General features: G+C 36.3%; 1 pseudogene; it reads left to right on the top strand.

Annotated features, from left to right (window-relative positions):
- Positions 1-967: 967 nt before the first annotated feature.
- LOC113177868 (olfactory receptor 52E8-like) lies at positions 968-3,288 on the top strand (annotated as a pseudogene).
- Positions 3,289-12,533: the final 9,245 nt, after the last annotated feature.

Below are 12,533 nucleotides of genomic sequence, written 5' to 3'. Positions count from 1 at the left end.
CCAAAGGATTATTCGAAGTAGTTCATAGACTAACAGAGATTCAGAAAGGAGAGCAAAAGATAAAATGGGTCTTGTCATAAATATTATGTGCAATAACAAGAACTGACAACTGACTGAGTCAGAGTCAGAATCTTCAGAGATTTCCCTAAAGGTTCTCTTTAGCTGATGTAATGACAAGGGGGAATTACTATTCATTTGAACAGGAGATTCTCTGGCACCTAGAGACTTCATTACTAACCCCCTACCCAACTTTACTAACACTTTGAAGGTAATGATGATTTTTTTCAAACCATATATATACGAACTGAAGGCACAGTTGTTACATGACTCCCTGAGACAGAGGAGGAAATTTTGGCAAGTGTTTGCAGTGTGTGTTTAGACTTGTAATTTGGACTCACAAAAATAAAGTCGAGCATACTGGGTTAGGGAGTGAAATGTCACATATCATATTTGTGATCTAGGAAGAGAGAGGGAAGAATAAGTTGGGAAGAAGTAAGGGGAAAACATCCTTTCTGGGCACCTATAATATTTAAGACATGTATGACCTCATTTACCTCACCCAATAATATGGTGGATAGTACTTATATATGAATCCAAAATTCAGAAGATGATATAACTTACCTAAAGTCCGAAAACTAAGAACGGAGTCAAGACTCTATCCCATGCCTTGGTGCCACACATAAATAGCCGGTGTTTTGCTCATTCTTTCTGCACATATTGCCTTTATGGACATAGAGTGAATAATACACAAATTGATTTTTGAAAACCATAGTAAGCAAAGGCTAAATGAATTTGAAGTCTTTGCAGTTAGATGGCTACCATACACCCTGCTAAAGAAAAGGGTGCAACCTGGTGATCAGCAGCTAGAGTCTCTTCACACTTCATGCTTCAAAGAGATTAGACTGAACCCAAAATTGATTATTGAGAGATCTAAATTTATGACTGAGTCCAGGACCCCACATAAGGCATGAGGTAAAATTATTAGATACAGCAGTGAAAAATGATAGCTTTATAACTAAATGAGCAAATGTATAGTAAAGAATTTGGCTTTGCCCCCAAGAGAGTTTTGACATTTGCTCTTGGCTCCTGGGCTGTAATCTACACTACACCTGGTAGGAGTGTCTTTTTTTAAGTGGGGATTGCAAATACCAAGTCTTAGGATAGGGGCTGGCCATTCCAGAAAGACCAAGAGTAGGATTTGGGGTGGAGGCTTTTGACCATGTGATATCAGGGAACCTTGATATATACAACAACATGCATAATATAATGACCTCCTCCACTCACCTTCCTCCCCTACCATGTCTCTCTATTTCTCAACAGTACTGGGTATTGAACCCAGGATTGCTCTAACACTGAGATACATCCAGCCTTTCTTATTTTTGATTCTGAAACAGGGCTTCACTAAGTTGTTCAGGTTGGCCTTGAACTTGTGATCCTCCTGCCTCAGCCTCTTAAATTTTGTGGATTACCAGCATGAGCCACCACACTCAGCAATATTTAGTTAATACTTGAGTGCTAATGTGTGTTTTGTTTTGTTCCACTTTCTTTTCTACTTTGTTTTTTTTGGAAGTAGGTACATTAACACAGCTTCATAGAAAGTCTCAAAACCCAGTAGTGTAAATCTTACAGACTTACTCTCCTGTGAGGAAGTTTTGTCTATTTTAGATCCTTTTACTCTCCTCAGGCCTTATCTTTCTATCACTACTTCCATTAGCAAGTATTGCACAGACAGATGCAAATCAATGTCACATAGCCTAGTTTTAAACTGTTTCAAAATCTTGGACTCTTCTGCTTATTAACTTCCAAACAAATGGGAATTTAATAAATTTATTGAAAACTTTCTCTTCCATAAAATCAGATACTAGTAGTATTTTGTGTCAGGGAGTTGTGGGGGAGAACTAAACAAGATGATACACGTAAATGACATCAGACACAATGAAAAATAGCATATATCAAATTAATCATAGCTGATATATTGTGGTAGTGATCATTATCATCAATTTTCTTATCCTTTATAATGTTCTTTTCTTGAATAAGAGAAGAGTACATTTTCTACTCTGAACCCATAATTTTAGAAGAGGTATGGTGTTAACCTCTAATCAGCTGCTCATCCTTTCCCACTTCCAGTACAAATAAAAAGTGTCACTAGGATTATTTATGGAGAGTCAAAGAAAAGAAAAATAATCAAAGGCCTTTAGAGAAACATATTCCAATTATCAATCCTCTGTTCATGGCCTTTTATTGTTTTGAATTTTGTAGAGTTGAATGAAATCTGCAGGCACTGCCCAATGGGAACTGGCAGCAATCTTTAAAGCCATGACTGCCCTCAGCCTGCAGGAGAATATCTTCTGCCAATGCCTCTGAGCCCCACCCTTCCTCATTCCTGCTCTTGGGAATTCCAGGATTGGAGGCTGCACAGACTGGCTTGGTTTTCCTTTTTGTGTCCTGTATCTGACTGCTCTTGTGGGAAATTTTGTCATTCTGTTTGTGATCTGGACTGATCCTAGACTCCACCAACCCATGTTCTACTTTCTGGCCATGCTGTCCGTGATCCACCTGAGTTTCTCTACTGCTACCATCCCCAAGATGCTGGGCATCTTCTGGTTCAACCTTCAGGATCTTTGTTTTGGGTGCTGTGTTGCTCAAGTGTTTTTTGTGCACTTTTTCCCAATCATGGAGAACATTGTACTTCTGGCTATGGGTTTCAATTGTTATGTGGCTATTTGTAACCCTCTCAGGTACATCACAATGCTCACCAACAGAATCATTGGGGTGATTGCTGTGGCCGTGGTTCTGCAAGCTTGTGCATGATTGCACCTATCGTTTATCTCCTCCTGAGGCTGCCTTACTGTGGACATAGAATCATTCCTCATACCTACTGTGAGCACATGGGAGTGGCACATCTGGCTTGTGCCAGCATCCATGCCAATGTCTATTATGGTCTAGGGAATATATCTATCTTGTTCCTGGACGTGATTCTAATCATCATCTCCTATGCTAAAATTTTATGCACTGTTTTCCGCCTCCCTTCCCAAGATGTGCACCTGAAGGCTCTCAACAACTGCAGTTCCCATATCTGTGTCAGCTTAGCCTTCTTTGGCCCAGCTCTTTTCTCCTTCCTCACTCATTGTTTTGGTCAAAACATCCCCCAGTATATCCATATCCTTCTGGCTAATCTCCCCTGCCCTCAACCCAGTCATTTATGGGATCAGAACCAAGCAGATCCAGGAGTGGGTGAAGAGTTTTTGCTATAAAAGATTGAATGAGAGTAACTTATTTAGGTTATGAAAGCCTGAGACCTAAAAGAATGAAATTTATGATAAAAATTAATAAAGAAATTTCTTTTGTCAAATCAACCTTCAATTGTATAAACATATTAGATATATATAAATACATATATATGAAATATTGACCACAGTTATTGGAGACGTGTGTTTGTGTGTGAGTGCATATTCTCTATTGAATTCTTACTCAGAATATGCCATGTAAGTGTAAGTTTCAAGGAGGAGAACTTGAATTCATTGAGGGAAGAACTTAGTATTAGAACTGTCTGGCTATCGACCTCTTTTAGGTAGTAACAAAATTTCCTTCATAGAGATATTAAATTGGAGGTTAAGTTAAGAGTTAAATTAATAAGGATGTAATTTGTGAATATTTAGCAAAACTTTGATACAATGCTGACTTACAATGTAATTCTAGGAATATAATGTAAATTGTACTCACTGATAGGAGAACTGGAACTTGGGTAGTGAAAATTCACATATGGATGAGATACCAGGTATGAGATATGGGGGAGTTTAATCACACATTGCAGAGAGAGCAAGAATGAATATTTATTTATTTGTGTACTGGTTTTTAACTGGATGACTTTGAACATGAAAATGTGTAAGAAAAAAGAAAACTATTCATGAACTTCAAGAAATGCGTGAAAGTGGAGAGTAACATAAAACAAATTGTACAGAATCTTAAAAATTTTGCAGTATGGAAAATTTAATATAATAAGATGCATAAAATGGACAAAGTAAATATATAATAAGTTCATGGTTTCAAAAATGGCAACAGAAAAGATAATGTTAATTTACAATAAAGAGCATTTTAAAGGAGTGAATAATGTAAGTAGAATATTGCTCAAGAAATGAAAAGATCAAATTGGACTTTGGAAGTCACTATTAACAGCATTTCACTCACTTCTATGACAATCATAGTGAATTCTATTAACTTAACATAAAATAAATATTTTTTTAAATGTTATTAATGAGAATCATCCAATTTCAGTGAGAAGAGTTAATATTGAGGTAATTGTTAAAAATACTGTGTCCAAAAGATTTTATAATCATCTAGGACAATAATTACCAACCAAAAATCAAATAAAAAAACAACATTAAAATTTTCAAAAAGAAAATCAGTGGGATTGTAAAAGAAGTAATATCACTATACACAATAAATTGGATGGTAAGATGAAATTTTTCAGCCATTAACTGGAAAGTAATAATAACAAGTTAGGAATTTTATTTTTTGAAATTGAATTAATTTAAAATACATATTCAATAGATGAGCTAATAGCATATCATACCTAGTTGAAGAGATAATGAACTGAGAGTTATCAAAATAACATCTATAATAATTCCTAGAAAAATAAGTTGGTAGAAAATATGAAAAACAATATAGGTTTAGAAAATAATCAAGTTATATATGCATATACTTGAGTCATAAAAGAGTTAAAATATAGGTTAGAAGCAATATTTTTAAATGAAGATTATAAAATTTATTAAAGAAATCAAGCCAAAAATTTAAAACAATTTATTAAAAAAAACTCACCTAATAGGGTCAAAGTAAAACCATTGGGAAATAGAAATAAAGAGAAAAATTCCAAAACAGTCAAAGGGGGTAGGGGGAATATCTTCAATGAGCAATAAGAAAACTAACAGCAAATATCTTTTTAAAAAACTAAGAAATCAAGAAAATGGTAAAATAATATTTCCAAAACTATACTGGAAAAATGAACTGCCAACCTAAATTTCTATGCCCAAGAAAATATCTTCTTCAAGGTATGGAAATCCACATTGGCAGTTTATTTTTCTAATATATTTTCAATAGCACTATGAAACATCATAAATCCAACAAATGACGTTTTGGACATTTCGACTCAAAGTATAAATTTAAGATAAACCAGGTAAATAATGTGGGACAATCAATATTTTTTAAATCCTCTTGAATTATGTATTTAATATAATAAATATTTCTGAGAGTTTATTTGCCCACTTGTTTTCATTTACAAATTATAACATATCTTCAAAAGATAAGAGCCAGACCATCTTAAAGAACATTTTACGGTTTATACTATTACAGTCCAAAATCCATCCAATAGCTTCACTAACCAGAGTTTTGGGATATGTGTACAAGAACAGGCAAACTGGTGGAACAGTTTAGTACAGAACAAACACAACCACATACAGACATGATTTAGGACAGACAGCACTGCAGAACACCCAAGAATGCATAGTGTTTTTATAGATGGGGCAGAGCCAAATGAGAAACCAACTTAGATCCATGGGATAGTGACTTGCCCCTGCCTCACTGCCCTTTCAACATGATGTTTCCCATTTTCCCATCAAGAGATGAGCTTATTTCCTTACTCCTGAGTTTGGGCAGAAATATAACTTCTTTTGAAATCAGTAAATGTGATGCAAACAAACAAAGACTTTAAAAGAGCTTGTGAATTGGAGTTTCTTGCTGTAGCACTTGAAACCCCAAAATTGTCATGAGTGAGTCCTAGTTGACTTGCTGACCTGTAAAGGGCAATGAGGAAGAGCCCAGCATTCAGCTCTCTAATCTCTGGGGAAATTACAATGAAACTGTCTTCCACCATCCAGCCAGACTATGATTTGACTTATAGCAAATGCTGGAAGAGATAGAGTGAGACAGCCTAGACTGAAATAATTTCTCATCCAACCCTAAGAATCTTGAACCAATATTTTTTTCTCATATGTGGAAGACTGAAGAAAAGAAAGGAGGTCTCATGAAAATGGAAGGAGATGAAGGGTACCAGGAGAAAGAAGATAAAGGGAAAGGAATGTTCTCCAAAATAAAATTGATTAAATTATATTATGTGTATTATGAATATGTCACAATGGATCCCACTATTATGTATAATTATGATACACCAATAAAAAATAAAAATAGTTTTTTTTAAAAAAAACAAAAAAGAAAATATGTCTGGAAAAAAAGAATTACTCTTTTTAAACAACTAACTTTACAGAAGTTTTTTGTTTTGTTTGGTTTGGTTTTTTTGTTTTTGTTTTTATTTTTTATGTCACTAAAGTTAAATGATGTAACAGAATGCAAAATGCAAACACCATGAGGCAAAAGTTTGGTTCATTGATCACATTACATAATCCTCCCTGATGGTACCCAACCAAGGAGATATGAAGGTTTCCTATACAGGACACAAATAAGATGGAGATGGTGATGAAAACAGTTATCATCCTTGTGTAAACCATAGTAAGCCTACATAGCTGCCTAAAAGATGGGGTACAGCAAGAGTTAAATTAACCAGGATGTAATTTGTCAATACTTAGTAAAAATGTGGTACCATGCTGACTTATAATGTAATTCTAGGAATATAATATAAATTTTTCTCATGTATATAAGAAGTCCTAACAAACACAAAATTTCCATCATAGTTTAAAGTGAAACTAACAAGAGTTATATTGGTAAAATATTCAACAAAGCAGCAGTGCTTTGTACTTCAAAATCTTCAAGGCAGTAGGAGTATTGACTGTATTATGTCATGAGTATCAAAGTAGATTTGATTATTAGAGATGAGGAGTGGATATGATTCCAGTGGTATCCATGAGAATAAATGAAGAGAAGCCTTCCTCCAGGCTTTTCCATGTGAGGAGTTATAGTGTAAAAACATCCAATCGCTAAAAAGTTTTCAGAGAAGCAATGTCCTCAGGGAATACCCGGCTTTATGTCTCACAAGTAAAATCAATAGAACATCAAAATGGTTTAAGGCAAAAATAATACTGCTGTTCATGAAAATTTGATCCCATAAGACATAGTAGAATCACTTTTGGCATAGGACCAGATTACAATATATACAATTATATGGTGTTATGACCCTCAGATCTGGAATTTTCATATTCCAAGAATAATGTAATTCAATAATGCCTGAGACTTCTAACATTTAAGGTACTATGCTAGATAAGTCGAGTTAAACAGCACTGTAATAAAAGTCCATTAAAAGAATGGGAAAGATAGAAAACTCAATAGGGGAAAACAAATGGGGATACATTAGGGAAGATGGACTCAATGAGGGGAGGGCAGGAAAATAGAACATAATCTCATTAATTAAAATAAAGGAAATGAACAAGAGAATATAGGTTAAACCAGAATCTCTTCTGGACGACAGATATTGCCTTCTCTGTGGTAACAACTCAAAAAAGACTAAACTTACAAGAAAAAAAAAAAAACCCAGCTGAATAATTCCATTGTCCATCAGTCCCTTTCACCTATAGTTAGAAATATCAGAATCTGTGGCCTGCCCTGGTGGCACCATCAGGTCCACTTCACCAGGTCTAGGAAGGGAGACCCTCAGGACACACTTCTGTGCTTTGGCTTGAAAAGACAATATCATGGTTTTCTTAGGAAAATGCAGATTTTTTTCCACCATCAACCAAAAGAGATAAACATACATTTTCCCAGAGACTTCATGTTCACCATAGTTATAATCTGGGAAGGAGACTGGCTGGCTTGAAAGAAGCTGAAGCCTTTATCTGAAGGCATGCCATCTGCCAATAAACAGAGCTGCCCCCACTGGGTCTCTGTGCTGCCACAGAGTCTACGGGGTCTGTTTCAGAGTTCTACTCCTTCTTCATCCTTTGAATCCTCAATTGTGACAGTAGCCAAACTAAATCTGAATATATAAATTTTCATTAAACAAAACAGAAGAGTTGCCAAGGGCAGTTTCCTAAGATGTCACACTTTGAAGACATTATAGTATGAATTTAATATTTTCAGGGCTCCTGAGAGAGGCTGACTCAACATCATACCCCAAACAGACTCCCCCATTCAGAATATTTCCATTCCTGACATTCCATGCACATCTGCTTCCCTACACTTAGGGGTTATATGTGGTACAGTGTTTCTCCGCAGATGCACCAGTGTGGGGACAAAGAGTTAGAGAGACTTAATGACCCTTGTCCATTTTTATACCCAGAGGAGTCTGAAGACTAAGCTCAGGGATTCTGGGACATGCTTAGATTCACTATAAAGTTTTTCTCTCTGTGACCAGGTAGGCTTGGGGCCCAGAGGCTTGAAGAGGCTCCCAAGCACCATCTTTAAGAACCTGGGTCATGTTGCAAATATGCTCCAAGTGAGAGCTGAGGAAAGGAATGTGAGAGGTAAGAATGCTTGAACAAGGCAGGCGAGATGCTACAGAGAGGAGAAGGAAAGGACAAAATAAAGAAAAGGACAGGAGCCTCCCTTTTGGCAAACAGTTATCCCAATTGCCATTATTGTCACAGACAAATGCATTAGAGCATGTAGGATTGTAGAGTGTCCACAGCTGAGGACTGTGGCATACCAACAAGTAACACACATATGCAGAATTTCTTTTATTCTTTTTTGTCTCTTTGCCCTTTATCTCCATTTCTATCTCTTTCCCTCTCTTTCTTTCTATTATACACCACCCACTGGCTAACACACACACAAATACTCAGGTACCCAGCACACTTGCTGTAGACCAAATGCCACAAATATAATCATATTGACACCAACTGTCAAAAAAATGAAAATTGCTCAGACTAGAAAATTTACATATTACAGGAGGAAATGTCAGCAGCTAAACTCACTCTAGTTTATATAAGACAGAAAGACACCCTTATAGGACACTGTCATATATTTGAGTTGGGGGTGGAATGGTGATTAATGTCAATTTCCAAATGGAATGACAAATATTTGGTCTGCACTGTGTTCTTCATGTTTTATCAACTGTATGAAACCAATTCCAAGCCTTTATCTGTATAAATCAATACCACTGTTACAGCAGCCAAACTGAGCCTGCCTCCCTAACCCATTTCCTGACTCAGTCTTGAAAGTGCAGAAATAAACCATGCACTATACACCTGTAATTCCAATAGCTCAGGAGGCTGAGGCAGGAGGATCATGAGTTAAAAGCCATCCACAGCAACTTAGTGAAGCTCTAAGCAACTTATCAAGACCTTGTCTCAAAATAAAATATAAAATGATCTGGGGATGTGGCTCAGTGTTTAAGCACCCCTGGATTCAATCCCCAGTACCAAAAAATGAAAAAGTGCTTAAATAGAGATTATTACCCACTCTCCTCAACAGCCTTGGTCCCACAGAGTTTGGAAGATTAAAGAAAGAACACAGTTCCCCTCAAAGTGAGCAAAGTTGGGTTATATTAGTATTAATAGAGATTTAAAAATAAGTATAAATGCCTGGCCCAACCACACTCTCTCTTTGGTCTCATCTGTGACAATCATCATTCCCACCTCCTTCATACATACCATCTGAGAGTCAAAGATGACTTAATTATGAATGAAGGCCTTTTAAAAAGAAGCCTGTTATTTTTGCTACCACGTGATTTACAGTGTTAACATTGGGGCTAAAGAAAATACAATATTGGCAGGCATTGATAATATGAATCCTATTTTGGAATACTCTGTGAGCTAGTTCCTTGATTTACATTGATCTTATCAGCCAATAAAAAATGAACAATGTTACTTAGATTTATTGTTTCCAATGTTATGGGAGCAGAAATGAATCTAGAAGGTGAAAGGAATTTGCCTAAAACTTTCCAGAAAGCAAATGGGGGTACAGCAAGATTTGAGCCATTTTAAGTTTGAATGGGTTCAAAGTATCAATACTCTTAATAGCATACTAGAGTCAGAGAAATAGACTAGTCAGCAGAGAAAAAGACACCACAGACTCAGTGATCTTAGCATTGGTGGACAGTAGAAGGGTGAGTTCTTCAACTATTATAAATCTGGATTTTGAAATGGACTGTAGGGCTGGGATCTTTGTACCCACCTAAAGCAGGATATGATAGACCTAACCTGATCTTTTATTAAAATTGGGCATCTCGCCACAAAACCATGAAAAGATAATTTTGGCTTTACTATAAATTACTGCAAATTCTGAACCTGCTTGGAATGCCTGCCTGTGCCTTGAACTCACACAAGCCTGGCTCTCTGACCAGATAGCAGCCCTCTCTGAAACTTTAGTGACACCTCACAAATCTTGGCCTTCCCTGGCCAGACAACAACCCTCTCTGAGGCTCTAATGGTCCTCAGAAATTCTGATGTTGGGGCCAGCAAAAAAAAAAGTAAACTACCATTAGTGTGATGCTTGTCAGAGTTCTGTTATCTGTAACCCCCCTTTGTGTAACTTTCTGGGCTATCAAGCTGGGCTGTAGGAAAGGTGGGGGTGCTCTCTTGTTCCCATGGTTTTGGGAGGGAGAGGCAGCCCAGCCGGTCAAAATAATAAGCTTGCTTTAATTTGCTTTTAATTGGAGTCAGTGGTCTTTTCTTGCATCCTGGTCTAACAGATGAATGTGTCACTTTGCCTTCCAGAAATAATCTTCTGGATCACACTGTCTGCCATTGTTTGTGGCTCACAGCTGCATCAGGAAGGAGGCAAGCACCCTGGTCTAAACTGCCACAGGGTAAGTGTCCGGATATGCGGTGAAAGATTGGTCTCCTATGCCACTTCCCTGGAAACTTCTTCCTCTGCTAGTGAAGGGTCATACTGAAAATCTCCACCCTGAATATAGGACTGACTCTGAACTTAAATTCCATGACCTATCACCCTAGCTATTTCCTCAGACTAGTCCAAGTTGCACAAGCAGCTTCTCTGATTTCTCAGCCTGGCATCTTCCCCTCAACACTGGAAAATATTGTGCCCTCCCTCAAACATGTACAATACTCTCCAGTTTCTCTGGGGTTAAAAAACACTCATTTCCTTCTCATATAGAACAGGGGATTATTAACTCCCTTGCCTAGACATTTCTACTATGGGGTAACTACCTGGCAAAGTTACAGGACAACTGTTGTATGCAACATGCAGGATATAATATCTTCCTCCACTCACCCACCTCAATCTCTCTCTCTCTCTCTCTCTCTCTCTCTCTCTCTCTCTCTCTATATATATATATATATATATATATATATATATATATATATATATCTTTCTCTGTGTGTGTTTGTGTCTGTGTGTGTGTCTCTCTCTGTATCTCTCTCTCATATATACACACACACACACACAAACATGTACTGATTTAAACTAGGAGCCAAATTCTTTTATTTAAATGTTAGATATATTAAAATGAATATTTCCTTGTTCCTTTACCTGAGTAGCAGCTATTCGGTAGGCAAAGAATCATGGAATCAGGTTTGTTAGGTGCTTCATAGTTACACAATATCCTTGGGCTACAAAGGATTAAAAGAAGATACTTTTTTCTTTGTTATATTTAAGGGACCAAGGAAGATTCCTTAACAATGGTTTAATTTTAGTATCAACAAAACTTGTTAGATATTTGATCTGTTTATATATAAGAGAAGGCATGATTTTAGGACATATCATAATGTTAGATATTATATATTGATGTATATGTTATAAAGATGTCTGATAGGTTACTGTAGAAAAAAATGAGACCAGGGATATGGAATTGGAAACTAATAATAAGATGAGGAAAAATTAAAAAAAGAAAAAAAGCAGTGCTCTCATAGAATAAACAGACTAGTCAGGGAAGGACAATTTAAATGAAGAAAATTGTAAGACAGATATCTGATTGATCTTCCTTTTGTCATGTGATTACATTAGATACTTGAGGCAAATCCTTAAATTTATATCAAATCAAAATACTGATAATGGTATACAGCAACAATTCTTACTGTAATTTAGGACTTTTATTTTATTTTTCACCTGTTGTAGACTTTTTTAAAATTTTACTTGTTTTCCTTATTCTGGTACATTATAATTTTAGTAACAGTGGGATTCTTTGTTACATATTTGTATGTGTACCCAATATAACTGTATAATTTAGTCTATTTTATTCCCCAGTACCACCCCTCTCTCTTCATGGCTCATTCTTTCCTCTGGTACCTTTCTCTACCCTACTGATTGGACTTTTAAATTCTAGACAATTCAAGAAACATTGGATATGGTGATTTCCTCAAGGTAATGGGTGGAAGGGAATGCCATAAAATGTGAACATACACTACATTGTAAAATATTTCCTCAAAGAACTCATGAATTAGGAAAAAATAAAACCATGGACAATATTACCTGGGATAGATCTCAGAACAATATTCATATTGAGTGACGTTCAGTTACCTTGAAAGGAACAAATCCCAGATGTGTGTAAATTAACACATCTGTAAATTAACACATATCATTCCATCCAGCACACTGATTGATGTTTTCCTGTCTCTCCAGGACCTTGAAAAGAGAAGATTCTAATGAAAGCAAGGATGCTTTTACTTGATAGGAATTCGTTGACACTTTCT

Source organism: Urocitellus parryii, chromosome 4 (assembly GCF_045843805.1).
Source record: "Urocitellus parryii isolate mUroPar1 chromosome 4, mUroPar1.hap1, whole genome shotgun sequence".
NCBI classification, from domain to species: Eukaryota; Metazoa; Chordata; class Mammalia; order Rodentia; family Sciuridae; genus Urocitellus; species Urocitellus parryii.
The sequence above is the reverse complement of the archived record's forward strand: the minus strand, read 5'-3'. Positions and strand labels throughout refer to the sequence as shown.